The following is a 17,353-nucleotide window of genomic DNA, read 5'->3' on the forward strand; positions in this document are numbered from 1 at the left end:
TGTTGTACAGTTGTAGGGAGTATTATCTGTTTCATAAGGGTGAGTTATTGTACAGTTGTAGGGAGTATTATCTGTTACATAAGGGTGAGTTGTTGTACAGTTGTAGGGAGTATTATCTGTTTCATAAGGGTGAGTTATTGTACAGTTGTAGGGAGTATTATCTGTTACATAAGGGTGAGTTGTTGTATAGTTGTAGGGAGTATTATCTGTTACATAAGGGTGAGTTGTTGTATAGTTGTAGGGAGTATTATCTGTTACATAAGGGTGAGTTGTTGTATAGTTGTAGGGAGTATTATCTGTTACATAAGGGTGAGTTGTTGTATAGTTGTAGGGAGTATTATCTGTTTCATAAGGGTGAGTTGTTGCACTGTTGTAGGGAGTATTATCTGTTCCATAAGGGTGAATTGTTATACAGTTGTAGGGAGTATTATATCTTCCATAAGGGCGAGTTGTTGTACAGACTTTTCTGGAGTCTCTGGAATGCTTCACAGTGTGGCATTCAACTTTTCTATCTCAAGACCAAACCTGACCAAGTTACAGGTCAGATCTGTGGAAAGGCGACACCGCTCACAGTCAGAATGCATGTTTTCTAGGTATTTTTGAGCAGAGTGAATAAATATAAAGTAGATCTATAGAAACAAACAGATGACAGAACTTCCACTTGAAAATGTACACTTTGCAACTTAAATACAGATGGAGGCTGTGAGAATGAATTCTATTTAATGCAGATTTTTGTTGTAATACAGTGAGTTCTTTTTGTAAGCTGTGGCTGTTACGCTAGAAAAACTACAAAATCTGGCTGTAAACAGGAAGCAAAACCATTTGTATGAAAACACAGATGTTACTCATACAAGGAAAACATGAAATAAAGTCTGTGCTTACCTTCGATAAGGACTGTGACAGAGACAGAAGTTTTACAGGTTCTCTTCCGGCTGTTCTCTCTCCTCCATGCTGTTATTATATCCATAAACTCACGGAGGAGCACGTATCGCAGCAGGTGTCTCACTCTTTAATAGATATGTCTGCCACTGGACTTATTTTCTCTGATAAAAGCGTTAGCTCTGTGTGATGACGTCATCGCCCTCAGTCGTGAAAAAAAACAAAAACAAAACATTTGCAGAAAGCCTGTCCAATTTTCTATGTTGTTAAGAGTATTAAAATGGGGACAAGGAGCTAAAATGTGTGAATAATTTGAGATTAATTGCGAATTAACTATGACATTCATGAGATTAATCATATTAAATATGTCAATCGATTGACCGCACTAATCAAAATGTGACAATTATCCATTATATATTTTGAAATGATTCCTTCAGGGACAGAAATAGTCAATGTTTATTGAATTTGAAGTCATTATTCTACATATCTTCTCTATTATTTTAAAACAGTCTAGTACAAAACAGTTAGACAAGTTTAAATCTGACAAAGTGCCATTATAGAGAATTAGACTGGAATTCCATGAGATCCGGATGTATTCAAAGTGCAGTTATGACATCATTATGTAACATCCCCTTTAAGGCTCACACACACACACACACACACACACACACACACACAGGCTCATCCAAGCAGAGGGCTGAGAGCTGCTTCATACACTGAGGTGTTTTCTGTGTTTCCTGCTCTAACAGAAGGAGCCTGTTCTCATTATCTGACACATGCACATACAGGTGTTTGGGCTGGGACTGAAATAGCTGCTAAACGGAAATACAACAAATCTATTTTTACATTCACATGGGAATGAACAAAACAGACAAAACTCACATGTCCTGGTGTCCAAAATGTCGTAGAAATTGTTAACATTTTAAATTACAGCTTATAGTAATAATAAAGCACGAACAGAGACTTCATTCAAAACAAACAGATTCTAAAAAAAGATTCAGGATTATTTTTTTACTTACTCAAACCCCAATTAAAAGGCCTATAATATGCTATTTTCTAGTCTTTATTGTTTCCTCATCACAAATATATATTTTGTAGTCTCTACAAAACTTAAAGGGAGCTGTTACCTTGAAAATTACTTCTTCATGACATCACAAGGTGAAACAGAGTATTTTGACTAAGAGATTGTAGAGATTTGGAAGTTCCAGGGCTGAAATTCTCCAAATTGTTCTAGTGAAGGTGTAGGACTTTAAAGGGACAGTCTGAAATTTTGGACATAGGACCTCATTTCCTAGTGAGCCAGAGTGTTGGAGACGTGTGGAGACACTTTTACAAATCTTCCATCCAGTCCTTGTATTTGCAGAGGTTGCTGGAGCTAGGCTAGTGCATGTCAATGTCAAAGCAAATCTATTATCACACCAGACTGTAGGGTTGGGCGGTATCCAAATTTTGATACTGTTAAACCTTATCAGGATTTTAACAGGGTATATGGTATTACTGTTTTACCAAAATGTTTTAGTACGAGTTTGGTAAGATACGAAGTCGCACCGCAATACGGCCTATGCGTATGACCTGCAGACTCTCTGAAAAGTTTCACATGAACCATCTCCAACGCAATACACACACACACAGACTCACCATCAGCCGCACATCCTCTGTCATAGAAAAAAACACACATAATCGCGTAATCGAGTCATGTCCTTTAGTCCGACAGAAGCTGACCACACAAGGAGCGAGCTGTTTTTATCAGCGCTGTATATGTGGTTTTAAGTTTTGTTTCTATAAAACATAAACAAATGTGTGCCTGAAGCCAAAATACTGCCAAATTGCAGAAGTACTAGTATTTTTTTTTGAAGGGGACCAACTCACTTGCGGCTGGACTTTTCATCTTGTCTTGGTCTCCCTTATGAGCGTCACGTGACAACGGAACAAAACTAATCGAACATCATCTCCCCACACAGTTAAAAAAAAACATTATAGTCACTATTAGTTTTAAATCGTGATAGTATTAAGTTGAAAATACAACCACATATTCATTTGTGCTGTGCAAACAAATGTAGGTATCAATACATTATAACATTATATTAGGTCCTTAGGCGCTGCAGATTTTTAAAATGATGGTACTACTTTTGCTACTTTTGGTTGCTACTTTTTGATACCGCGGTATACCGTAATAAAGTAATACCGTATTACAGCCCAACCCAACCAGACTGTCTATGTAAATGTGTCTGTGTTGATAGAATAATGTTTGAAATAAAACTAACCTTGCATCGTATGAATCGTCACATGTTGAGGGACTATTTTCTCATATATCAGTCCGCCGCTCCCAACCTTTCTATCAGGAATTAAAACTCACTGCTGCTGCTCAAACATAAATCCTTCAAAATCAAAGTTGGTTTTACTAAAATTATTCTATCGACACAGACATTTACATGGACAGTCCTGGTGTAATAATAGATTTTCTGAAGGTGTTTTGTGGAGTGGGTAAGACTGTTTTTAGTGGCAGGCTAACTATGGCCATTGACATGCACTAGCCTAGCACCAGTGACCTCTGCAAATACAAGGACTGGATGGAATATTTTAAAAAGTGTTTCCACGCATCTCCAACACTCTGGCTCACTAGGAAATGAGGTCCTATGTCCAAAATTCCAAACTCTCCCTTTAAAAACAGAGTGAAGCACTTTCTGTATTACCACATGACAACAACAACACTATTATAACGTAGATCAGAAAATATGGCGTAACATGAGCGCTTTAAGATATATTTGGAGATAGGTTTATACGATTTTTCCCTGATCTTAAACACACATTCCTGACAGTCCTTCGTTTCCTTTGCTGTCATCTTTACAGTGAAATTGCCACATCTGGCTCATACTTGACGCCTCAGAGCTTTGGGATGATACAGTGAAGAGAATCTGCTGACTCTGCAGAGCGCGGGTTGCCAGATGAGCGGAGTTGGATCTCGTTGGAGTCTTGTTGTGAACTACTTTGTAAATAGAGATGTCACTTTTCCTCTGGAAACGCTGAGCAGCTCCGACCGCCTGCTGGGCATTTCTATAGGATTATAATGGTCCTCCCTAATCCCTGCAGGATAACATGCAGCGCTCCGGTGAGGACGGTAAGTATGTTTAAAAAGTTGGGCTGAGTTTAAAGACACAATGTGAAACTTTTTAGGAAAAAACAGACTCAAATGAAAACTTTCTGTATGTGTGTGAATGTGTGTGGCCTAAGGTACACCTTTCATTAAATAAATAATTCTTAAAACACTAAAATATGATATCATAAAAATACCAAAGAACACAGATACGTTTGTAGAAAAGTTAAAGTACAGAGTTGTGACTTTAAAAGATGTAATTAAAATAGTGCTGTCAAGAGATTAAAAAAAAAATTGAGACATTAATTCATTATGATGTGTAATTAATTAATCTAATTAATCTCTTTTTTAATCTCACCTAAAAATTGCTGAGAAAAGCTTCAACTTGAGGTATTTTCATTTTAATTCATTATTACATTATTTTCATACTATCATTAATGTTTTTATATAAGTATCATCATTATTACTATTATTAATCTGCATAAATAAACTCAACTTTACAACATATAAACCATCACCAGTCTAGAGCCACATCAGCCCGTTTGACATTAGAATGTGTTTAATGCAGCTTTGTGCAAGTCTCACAGAAACAAAACTTAAAACCACATGGCTATTTTGCATAAACTAAGTGGAGAAGAAAAAAAAAAAAAACGCTCTTGTGCGCTGATGCGGTTCAACTTCTACTAAAGGACACGACTCAGTGGAATATAGATGTTCTCTCTGTGACAGAGGGATGTTGATGGTGAAGGTGAGTCTGTTCTGTGTCTGTGTCACAATGTTTTCAGAGATCAGACGTGTGCAGGTTTATCGCAGATGCGGCAGAGAAATGGAATGAAAATTAGGCTACAATTCTTTTGCAGGAGCGAGCGGAGCAGGACTGCACAGTGCGACTGTGTCCTAACAACACATAAAAACAGATTTTATAATAAGGCAACTCGCATACAGAAACACTAAAGTTAGAGATTAAAAATAAGATTAACGTGATTAAAAAACATAACGCGCTAAATATGACTGTAACTAATTAATCACAATTAACGAGATAATTTGACACCCCTAAAATTAAAATGCATTAAAAGGCCAAAAGGAGCAAGTAAAAATGTAAAAGTCACCTTTCGCAGTCTTGCAGTTTCGCGGATTTCTTTTGATGCAATTTTGCTTGCCTTTTTTACAGTGTTTAAACGCATATTCCATTCATCCCCCTGTGTCCTGATTGGATAAGGGATTGTAGACCGTTGTCAATCATTCTCCTCCATGTCGTGTCTCCTGTACAGTACAGAATGTGTTCAGCTGCCAGATTTACATAAATGTTTGGATCTCTAGCAGTGTGATTCTGAAGTGCTGTATGTTTGCAAGTTTTTCCCCAACAAAACCCACAATGTCGATGAAAGGCGGGTGGGTAGTAATTACACACAGGCGGGTCAGGACTAAACCAAGACTAAACCAGGTCTAAACCAGGACTAATCTTGGATTTAAGAGAGAACACCGAAGCAGGGCATCCGCAAAGTGTGATTTGGCAATTGCCATGCTTGCCTTCGTGAGGTGTGGAACTCTCCGTCGGTCCTTTCTCCTACGTCACCTTCGAGCCCATCCAGTGAGTCTTGGTTTACCCCTGTTTTAGTCCTAGTTCATTCCTGGTTTAGTCGTTCAGTCCTGGAATCAGTCATAGATTAGTCCTAAATTAGTCCTGGTTTAGTCTTGGTTCAGTTCGTGGCGTGTGCAATGCAGAAGTTTGATATAATCTCGGGTTAACGGGCGAGTGTGGTGCTGTACTGTGCGAGTGCGAGTCTCCAAAAATGGAGCCGTGCAGGACTCTGCACTGTAGGCTCCATTACGAAATAAATGAATCTTCGGTTTGTTACATAAAGAAGGAGGAAAATAACTTAAGGATGACAGCAGCAATACAGTTTTAAGAAGGATGCAAAAAGTGTTTGTAACTGTCCTGTGTGAGAAAAGTGTATAAAGTGTGTGCTGAGGGGTTTTACAGCCTTAAAACAGATATAATTGGAAAATATAAAGTTGACTACTTCATGGATTTCACCTATCGTGGGTTAGTTTTAGAACATAACCCCCAAGATAAACGAGGGACACTGTATTCTAAAAAAAAAAAAAAAAAAAAAAAAAAATAGGCAGTGGTTAAAACGATAAAAATGGGCCAAAATATATTAACACGCTACTAAAAACAGAATAAAACCTTGCAGCTCCTTGCAGGAAACAAGTCCTGAAATAGAAATAAATGTTTAAAATCAACCAAACAAGAACGACTTGAGAGGGGGCAGCCCCGCCCAGAACAAAACGGAAAGCGCTACCACACAGTCACAGCAAAATAACTTAAAAACACAACAAGCAAACTAAGATTAAACCAATCTGTGTAGCATGCATTTATCCATTTTTCAAAATAAAACCAAAAATAGAAAAAGAAAAGAGAAAAAAAGAAAACAACAACTATTTTCTTCATTATTTGTCTCCAAAACCAAGTCCTGGGTCTATCCTGGTTTAGTCCTGGTTTAGTCCTGGTTCAGTCCTGGTTTAGTCCTGGTTTAATCCTGGTTCAGTCCTGGTTCAGTCCTGATTTAGTCCTGGATCAGTCCGTATGTGGTGCAAAAGTCCGGCTTCTCAGTTTAAGTCACGGAAACGGGAAAAAACAACATCAAAAACTGAAAACAGTGTTTCATTTTCTTATTTTTGGTTTTATTTTGAAAAATGAACGAACAAATGATACACAGATTTAAACTCCTCCCAAGTACGACCCGGGAACTTCAACCAAACTAAAGCAAAAAGCCCAGGGACGACAACTATTAAACCACTTTTATTTATGGTGCAGTAGAGCTAAAGTTTAAAATTATATTATGTAACTTTAGTACGAAACAGTACAAAATTATCCTGCAATAAAAAAAGGACAGACAAGTGTTGAAAGGATTAAAACTATGTTAAAAATCTAGATTAAAAACACCACCTATCCTACCCAAGCCCCCAGGTTCCAAAATGGCCGCCCATTCAAGTCAATGGGCTGAGCTCAGTGGCGCATGATCCCAGATTAGCTTAGCATGGCGAGGTACTTCCAGTGGCTGTGGGCCGACCGAGCATGTGCATGTGTGAGCATAAGCGCGGGCTCGTGTATCACGTGATCGCTTTGACCAATCAGAGCGAGAGGAGCTAGAGTGAAGCAGAGCGGAGCCGAAGCTAACGAATATAAAGTGTTTTTTTAAGACAACTGAAGGATTTTGAGTGAGGAAAAAGTTTATGATCTAAAAATAGGTAAAAATCGCCAACAAATCCGATATTTTTGAAAGCTGGAGGTGACCTGTCAGACGAACTCGAGCAGTTTGTGATTACATTGCCTCTATGAAAAAAATCTTGTCTCGGCCCATGGGACTTTTTCTGCTGAAGTTCCAGTGAGTCACTACGTCAACTGGAGGCAGCCACAAGCTAGCAATACTGTATCCAGTTATTTTAATAGATCCATGATTCTACCTTAAAATCTCAAATACACCGGTTACTTTAGCTCTAAAAATACAGTTAAAACCCACTAAAACTGGTTTAAAAGAGCTAAAATGTTTAAAAATAAAGGAGAGCATTAAAATCTTACCTGACACCAGCAAAAGTCGGTACTGAGGCGTTGTCGCTTGGCTTATTTCAGCCCGACCGAAAGTTGGCGTCAAGTGTGTAAGTGAGGTAAGTGAGGAATAACTTTGGACCATTGCAAACTGTACATTATGGATTTTAAGACAGTAAAAATCAAATACAGCTCCTTTAAGTTGCTAGTCCACGTGATTCCCGCCCACCTGTTGCCTTCCGTTTCCTGGTATTTGTTGGTAGGTCACATGGGGGGAGTGGGATTCTCTGGATTAAAAACAGCCAGCGGGTGGTGGAGACCAGGCCAAGTGAGCATAAAGGAGCTGAATCAGGCCCCTCTTTGAAGCTTAATGTGATTTCTTTATTTATATTTCGCACAAAGACTCTTCAAACCCAAATCATGAAGTCAAATGAGAAGCGGCGGCTGAGGCTCTGACATAAACACACAGAAAACACCAGAACAGCTCGTGTGTTGCTGACTTAACTGTACGTGACCAAATCAATATTCATTAGTAGAGTATATTCATAACGTTTAGCTGTTAACATTGATTGGTTCTTGTTACTGCTGTCTGAAATGTTCCATACTATAAAACCCTTTTGCTCATGAACACGAAAATAGACTTTGGATATTGTATTTTTGTACTATTAAATAAAAACACACAAATAAAACCAGTGTAATCATAACTGTCTGCCTGATTCCATGGAGAGAAATACACTATGTTTCATGCCATACTGTGGAATATTATGTCTAAAGGAACAACATTTCCATGGAAACAAGCAGATAAGCAGATAAAAGTCAAGTTTGTGGAGGTGCAAGCTTGCTCATAGTAAGGACATAGTTTTTCTCAGTGCAATAAAAATAACCAACATGAAAAAAAAAAAGGAAAAAAAAAAAAAAAAGCCTTTATTTGGATCTTTTATCAACTAAAAAAGTTACAGAGTAAGCAACAACTGAACTAGTTACTGAGCTAGGACTGAACCAAGACTGAGACCAAGACCAAGACAAGGTCTAAACGAAGACTAAACCAGAAGTGAACCAGAACTAAAGCAGAACTGAGTGTTGAGGGTGGGCCCAGTGGTGCGCCTGCGTGGACTGTCAGGTGACCGTAGGCAAAAGAACTGGTGCAGAACCCCGCGCCCCACAAGCACTATTGTGCTTTGTGGACACCCTGCTCCACAGGTTCGGGGTTCTCTCTCTCACTCTCAAGTCTAAGATTAGTCCTGGTTTAGACCTGGTTTACATCACATTCATGACATCACAAATCACGTACCCCCACTTGAAAAAAAAATCCCCACTACACCACTGCCCCTAAGGTAACACCAGATACTTTATATATAAATGGACATACCTAACGTCGGGGTCCGGCGCCTGTCCTGACATCCCTTCATTACGACATGTATTTATTTATTTATAGGTGAAGATTTTCCAACACTTTTTAGGATCGCTATTCTGACACGTTTTATATATATATATATATATAATTTATTTTATTTTTTTATTTTTTTGGAGAGTTGTGATAGTCGACTCAGGCGTGTCTCGCTGTTTTTTTTATTTAGGCTGAATGGTGTTCTCTGCAGACATCTTACATGATGAAATGAATGAAGCACAAAGGGCCCATGCAGCCTCCGTTTTAGATTAGATATTTTCGTGAAGTTTGGCCTATGCTCTGTTTTAAAACACAAGACTGCTTCCCACGGAGATCAGTTAGGACATTTCCCCACTGTCTGATATCTTCTGTGGCCCAAGTATTCTCTGATCAAGAGCATCTTATGATATATATCCATGCACCTTCATCAGCCTCGCTCCTGATTGGCTGTTTGGTTTTGAGCTTGGATTTCCAGATATGGTCCCTGATTGCTGATTCACAATCTGTGTATCATTCGTTCATTCGTTTTTCAAAATAAAACCAAAAATAAGAAAAAAAACTACTGTGTTCTTTTGTGTTTAAATGAATAATGGACAAAATTGATAACGGCCATTTCCCGTTTATGTGACTGTGATGCCAGACTGAACCAGGACTAAACCAGGATGAAACCAGAACTAAACCAGGACTGACCCATGACTGATCTCAGGACTAAACCAGGAGTAAACCAGGTCTAAACCAGGTCCAAACTAGGACTGAACCAGGACTGAGTGTTGGGACTGGCCCAGAGGTGCACCTGCATAGACTAGACTGAGGGACCAGGACTGAGACCGGGACCAGACTGGGACTGAGACCGTAGTCCTGGTTTAGACCTGGTTTAGACCTGGTTTACTCCTGGTTCAATTGCGGTTCAGTCCTGTTTTAAACATGCTTTAAACCTGCTTTAGACCTGGTTCAGTCCATATGCGGCGCAAAAGTCCGGCATCACAGTTTAAGTCATGGAAATCAAACACAAAATCGAAAACTGAAAAAAGTCGTTATCCATTTTTTCATTTTGGTTTTGGAGAAAATAGTGAAGAAAGTAGTTGTTTTTTTCATTTTCTTACTTGTGATTTTATTTTGAAAAACAAATGAACGAATACACGGATTATTCACGCCTATAACTGCTCGCCTCAGTAAGCTTCATTTGTTTGCAACCGAACGCTGTTGGTGCAGTCTGTGAGTAGCATCTTGAATAATGAAATCAGAATATGCGTGGGTAATTTGCTTTTTGTTTAGTTGTATTGCTGCTTGGAGGAAATCGTAATCCCTTGAGCAAGCACTCGGAGGCGCTCGGATTTGAACCCCGGGACCCTCTCGCGGTGATGTTTAGGTGCTCGCTGTAACATCAGACCGCAGTGTTTGTTCCCATCCGGTTATCGACGGCGGGCGCAGCAGACCTCCGGAGACGAGGTGTGAGTGACTGGCCTTTATCAGGAATCGCCCTTGGTCATTTCACACTGAGCGCATCGGATCTGGCATGTTGCTATGACGACGGGCAGGAGGCACAGATCCGGCGGCCGCCTCGGTGATTGGACGGCGAAGGTGGAAGCGACAAATAACAGGTGCTCAAATTAATCTATTAGGGTGATTTGGAATGTGCTTGAATTGGAATAAATATGAATAAATACAAGTACAAGCGGTTCAGATGTCTCAATTATGGAAATGCCGGCGAGCTTTTCCATGGACCACTTGAGGACGAATGAGGGACTGACGAGTAAATTGGCTCTAAATTCGGCCAATCTTGTTTTGATATTTGTGGTTACATAATTTTTGCTTTGGTTCAGAGTTTGAAATCACTCACAAAGGAGCTGTGGCCTGGTTTTTACTGTCTTAAAAATGAGAAAAATCAACTAGGTTTGAAACGGTTTTTGTGGTCTAAAGTTAATCCTCACTTACCTTTACAATTTTACCTTACCATTTTAAGGACTGAAACAGGACTGAACTAGGACTAAACCAGGACTGAACTAGGACTAAACCAGAACTGAACTAGGACTAAACCAGAACTGAACTAGGACTAAACCAGGACTGAACTAGGACTAAACCAGAACTGAACTAGGACTAAACCAGGACTATACCAAGACTGAACCAGGAGGACTAAACCAGGACTGAGCCAGGACTTAACCAGGACTGAACCAGAACTAAACCAAGACTGAACCAGGAGGGCTAAACCAGGAGGATGAAAAGAGGACTAAACCAGGACTGAACCAAGACTAAACCAGAATGGAACTAGGACTAAACCAGGAGGAATAAACCAGGACTAAACGAGGACTGAACCAGGACTAAACCAAGACTGAACCAGGAGGAATAAACCTGGACTGAACCAGGACTAAACCAGGACTGGTCCAGAACTAAACCAGGACTGAATCAGGACTGAGCCAAGACTAAAGCAGAACTTAACCAGAAGGACTAAACCAGGACTGAACCAGGACTGAACCAGGACTGATCCAGGACTAAACCAGGACTGAACTAGGACTAAACCAGGACTGAACCAAGACTAAGCCAGAACTGAACTAGGAGGATGGCGAGGTTTTGTTCATCTAGATGTCATTGTATTCTTTTTTTTTAAATTTTATATATATATATATATAAATTACCTATTAACTTGTATATTATAATTATCCTAACTTAATAATAATTTAAAAAAAAAACATGTCCCCCATGGAAAGCTTGCTGCTGCTGAACACCAGAAGTCATCCTCTCTATGTTTCCAGATGTTTTCTGGTCAGTGTGAGTAGAGCCTTCAGGAGCCAGAGCTGATGAAGCCAGAAGTGAAAGCCTCATTCATATATACAGTCTATGGAAGCTTTTATAATTAGACGCAGACCCACAGCACATTGATTCTGACATCAAGTAACTTTTTATGGGCTTTATAAACTTTCTAAGCAACTTTTATGGACTTTTTAAGTAATTTTAGTCAAGTTTCAGTTTGTGTTTGCAGAATAAAATGGCAAATTACCGTATTTTCTTTGGGCGCACTATAGGGTGCTCTGGATTATAAGGTGCACTGTCATTGGATGATCTGTTTTCAAACTTTTTTCACACATAAACCACACCAGACTATAAGGCGCATTAAACAAAACAGTTAGATAAGTCAGTCAAACTTTATTTAATGCATTCACAATAACTCTCAACTTTGGTCAATTGTAATGCGTAAAAAGAATACTGTCTGAGACGCTAAATTGTTGTGTTCACAATAACTCATAATTGTTCAAGCAGTTGGGCGATTCCAGCGTCCAGCACTTCCACATCCCTCTCGTCATTATCCGAGTCGGTGTGGTTACTGTTCCCTGGCAGTTCAGTGATGATTCGGGTCTTGGTGAAAGCTCGGACCACAGTTGATACTGATCCTTAACCCAAGCCTCCACGATCCACTGGCAGATCGTGGTAATTCGCTCAGCGCTGCCTCTCTGTCTTGGTGAATGTGTGTTCTCCTTCTCTCATCCACTGCTCCCACGCAGCTCGCACTTTCACTTTATAACAGCCTTGAGATTAAAGTCCATGATGCTCATGACATGCAGTTTTGTAGTTTACTAAAGTCATACTAAGACACCTGGATTACAAGGCGCACACTTGTTTTTTGATGAAATTAAAGCTTTTTAAGTGTGCCCTATAGTATGGAAAATACAGTATTCGAATGTGCCTTATTTATTTGGTTCTATGTTATAGTAAAGGCCCTGTAGGGCAATTTTCAAATGTCTTTAGCAGCCTCTGTATTAATTAATTTACATATAATTTTGAGCCAAATATGGAACTAAATGCAGGGTTCTAATCTAGAGAATCTAATAAAAAACATTTTTGGACCACCCTACTGCTTCTACAAAACATCAGACTGGGGCAGCACAAAGACACATCTGTGTATGAATGTGGTACAGGCCCTTTTAGATTTTCCCCCTGTGTCTCTATAACCACACAGACAGTTGAACCCTCACTCCTCGCAGCACGTCTGACACAAGTGAATCCTAACTAACAGAGGCCTCCCTGTGGCTGCTCAGACACGACCAGCTGCTCTAAAGCCAGTGCTCTTGATTTTAAATACTTAATACGAGACATTTGAATTTCTGATGAGGAGCGCTGGTGCTCAAAACCTGAACCTCCCATGTGATCTGTGAAATGTCAATCAAAGGTCCTATAGACGGATTATTTGTGTGGTAATGCAGCGAATGCACACACACCCAGAGTGCAGAAAGCGTCGCTGTCTGTGCAGCTCAGTTGGTAGAGCGTTTGTTCACTCTCAACATGAACATCATTGGTTGAGCGGTCAAATACACTGACCCACAGGTTGGCGGTGTGATTCCAGCTCCCACAAATGAATGCTGCTGTTGTGTCATTGGGCAAGACACTTACCCTACCTCGCGTGTCTGTGTACACTGGTGTATGAATGTGTGAGTGCTTCCATGTTGTAAAACGCTTTGAGTGCCTTGAAGGTGGAAAGGCGCTGTATGAAAGTGTGACCATAAAACACTTTATCACCGTGTAATAAAATCATTTAGTTTATTTATTTGATGAGATCGGTCTTATAAACTTGGACAGGTTGATGTTATAGTTCATAAAATCAAACATACGAAGAGAATGTCTTTATAATGACCAGAGCATCATCACAATTCTGTATCATCATTCACACCCAGTTTTCTCAGCAACATAATTTATGATACTAAATGAACATTAGTGAGTGGGACATGTCTTAATGACCTGCATGTGTTAAATGCAGGTGAGTGCGTACATGACAAGAAGAAGCATCTCAAATTTCTGTAGATGGACTTCCACTTATACCTGATTGATACACCTAGCCCCACCCCTGGGAGAGTCTGAAATCTGCTGAAATCCTCCTAAACACTGACATGATACAAACAGGACATAGGCTCTTTCTGCAGGAGACATGTGCAGTAGAGCGCGAAATGACATAGTCGGATAATCCCTCTATATTACTCAAAAAGGGCCCATGTTGGGTTTTATTTTATTTCTGATCTATGTTCTAATGTTGTTTCCTCATCACAAACAAACCTGGAGTTGTGTTTTGTTTCATTCACAGGTTTAGCACACAAACCCTGCAGGAGAGTTCTCTCAAAACGAAAACACTTGTTCCACCTTGCGATGTCATGTGGTGATACAGAAAATGGTTTTAAAACTCCGTACACCTTCACTAGAATTGTTTGTCAATTCCAGGTCTGAACTCATTCAATCTCTACTGAACAAAAGGTAAAAGGTGGCTGTTAACTTGAAAGGTGAAACAGAGTATTTTGAGCTTCAGAGATGTAGGCAGACGAATAATATTAGATTACTCAAACATGTACGGAGGCCGAGAGGGGTCACAACAAACACAAACGCCGCAACAAATACAAACGCCACAACACAAATGCAAATGCCGCAACACATTAAAAGCCACAACACACCAAAAAAGCCACAACGGAAATGACCGTGGGACTCTATTTTAATGCAAACGCCACTACAAATACAAATGCCACAACACAAATACAAACGCCACAACACAAATGCAAATGCCGCAACACATTAAAAGCCACAACACACCAAAAAAGCCACAACGGAAATGACCGTGGGACTCTATTTTAATGCAAACGCCACTACAAATACAAATGCCACAACACAAATGCAAATGCCACAACACAAACGCAAATACCGCAATACATTAAAAAGCCACAACACATCAAAAAGCCACAACACACCAAAAAAGGCACAACGGAAATGACCGCGGGACTCTATTTTAATGCAAACTCCGCAATAAATACAAACGCCACAACACAAATGCAAATGCCACAACACAAACGCAAATGCCACAACACATCAAAAAGCCACAACACATCAAAAAGCCACAACGGAAGTGACCGCGGGACTCTATTTTCCGACGGACCGATCAAGCAGCAAGCGAAGAAGAACTACAGTGTGAAAAGTAAAGGAACGGAGAAGTTGGAAATGTAAATAAAAGTAATTTTTCGTTTTATCATTATTCGTTTCACGTTGTAGTTCTTCTTCTTCACTAACCACTTGATCGGTCCGTCACAAAACAGAGTCCCGCGGTCACTTCCGTTGAGCTTTTTGATGTGTTGTGGCTTTTTAATGTGTTGCGGCATTTGCGTTTGTGTTGTGCCGTTTGTATTTGCTGCGGCGTTTGCATTAAAATAGAGTCCCGCGGTCATTTCTGTTGTGGCTTTTTGTTGTGTTGTCGCATTTGTATTTGTTGCGGCATTTGCATTTGTTGTGACCCCTCTCGGCTTCCGTAAACATGTGTGAATGAAACAAAACTCAATTCCAGGTCAGATTTTGAGGCAGAAACAACATTATAACATGCCTTAATGCTCACAAGAGTCTAATTTACATAATACAGAACCTTTAAAATCCCCAGTAACCACTTCTGTATTTGAACCCAACAGTCATTTGAAATATTTTCGCTGCACATTCATCCCACACAACACTGTATATGGCAGGGGGCACCTTCGCTCTTATACAACCCCTTCCCTGAATAGAAGTCAAACACGGCAGCACCGGTCCCTCCTCGGGGGCGTCGGAATTAGCAGGGGGAGGTGGTAATTTGATTTGGCCGATGCAAATTGGGTATTTTCAGTCAGTCACTCAGCCGAGGAAATGATTTGGAAGAAACCTTGACAAGCTGAGAGCGAGGCAGTGCTTTTTATCAGCAGAAAGTGAAACAGGGAAATGCCTTTAATGTGTGCACGGGAAAGTCAAAGCGAGAGGCCGGAGGTTTCAAAGCTGGGGGTTGAAGCGTAGACTGGATATAGAAGCCGACTGAAGGAGTGCGACATCACCCACAGCGGCTCTGAGGCTAGCAGTTATTGAGCTGAGTAGGATAGGTATAGTGATTGATTTATAGACAAAATAGCCAAGTAAAAACATCACGATCATGTAGAGCTGGTTGATACACACATTATAAGGCCAAAGTTTGGACAGTATATATAAAGAAAGAAGTCATTAATAACCGTATTTTCTGCACTATAGGGCGCTCTGGATTATAAGGCGCCCTGTCATTGAATGGTCTATTTTCGAACTTTTTTCACATATAAACCGCACCGGACTATAAGGCGCATTAAACAAAATACAACAGCTGGATGGGTCAGTGGGACTTTGTTTGGCGTGTTCACGGTGACTCTGGGCTTTGTTCAGTTGTGGAGGGAGGGTGCTGTGTGGGACCGCTGGATTGTCGGTGTGTTCGCAGTGACTCGGTTGTTCAGTTGTGTCTAGAAGTGGCACATTGCGCTCCCTTTTTCGGTTCGTTCCTCCGTTCCGTTCCTCGTCAGCTTGGAGTGATAAGTGTGACTGTGGGTGTTTTTCGTTGCGCGGTCGCTGTCTGCTCCGTGTGTGTTTGCGTGCGCTGCGGGTGGTGCAGCTTTGTAGTTTCCTGAAGTTGTGCTGGGACACCCGAGTGGATTCGTGTATAGGTCACTCTGGATTGTGGGGCGCGCAGTTGTTTTTTGAAGGGGTTGGAGGCTTAAGAGTGCGCCCTATAGTGCTGAAAATACTGTAATTGTAATAATAGACAATATACTACATTTATTTGTTTATAAGTTATGGGGTGTGAAACAAAGTTTAAAGATCACATAGTGAGAGTGTTTACATGCACATCAGTGTCCCCAGTATGATCAGGTTTTTTGAGTATCCTGGATTTGTCATGGTGCATGTATACACAGTATCCCGGTTTCATTTTCCCGAATAAGGCAGCATCCGGATCATGAGAAACAGATACTGTAGCTGGTATATTCCGTTAGTAACCGAGATACTGTAGCATGTATATGCAGTATCCCCAAATACTGCAATATAAAGTTGAGTGTGCATGCGTCCACAACACAAACACTTTTCAGTCTTTTCATCACAACAGTAGCGACATAAATAAGTGACCAACATGAATAAAGTGACCAACATAAATAAAGTGACCAACATGAGTAGAGTGATCAACATGAATAAAGTGACCAACATAAGTAAAGTGACCAGCATGAATAAAGTGACCAACATAAATAAAGTGACCAACACGAATAAAGTGACCAGCATAAATAAAGTGACCAACACAAATAAAGTGACCAACATAAATAAAGTGACCAGCATGAATAAAGTGACCAACATAAATAAAGTGACCAACACGAATAAAGTGACCAGCATGAATAAAGTGACCAACATAAATAAAGTGACCAGCATGAATAAAGTGACCAACATAAATAAAGTGACCAACACGAATAAAGTGACCAGCATGAATAAAGTGACCAACATAAATAAAGTGACCAACACGAATAAAGTGACCAACATAAAGTGATCAACATGAATAAAGTGACTAACATGAGTAGAGTGACCAGCATGAATAAAGTGACCAACATAAATAAAGTGACCAACACGAATAAAGTGACCAACATAAATAAAGTGACCAACACGAATAAAGTGA

This window comes from Boleophthalmus pectinirostris, unplaced genomic scaffold (assembly GCF_026225935.1).
Source record: "Boleophthalmus pectinirostris isolate CB_2022bp ecotype Guang Dong unplaced genomic scaffold, ASM2622593v1 HiC_scaffold_2, whole genome shotgun sequence".
In the NCBI taxonomy this organism is placed as follows: Eukaryota; Metazoa; Chordata; class Actinopteri; order Gobiiformes; family Gobiidae; genus Boleophthalmus; species Boleophthalmus pectinirostris.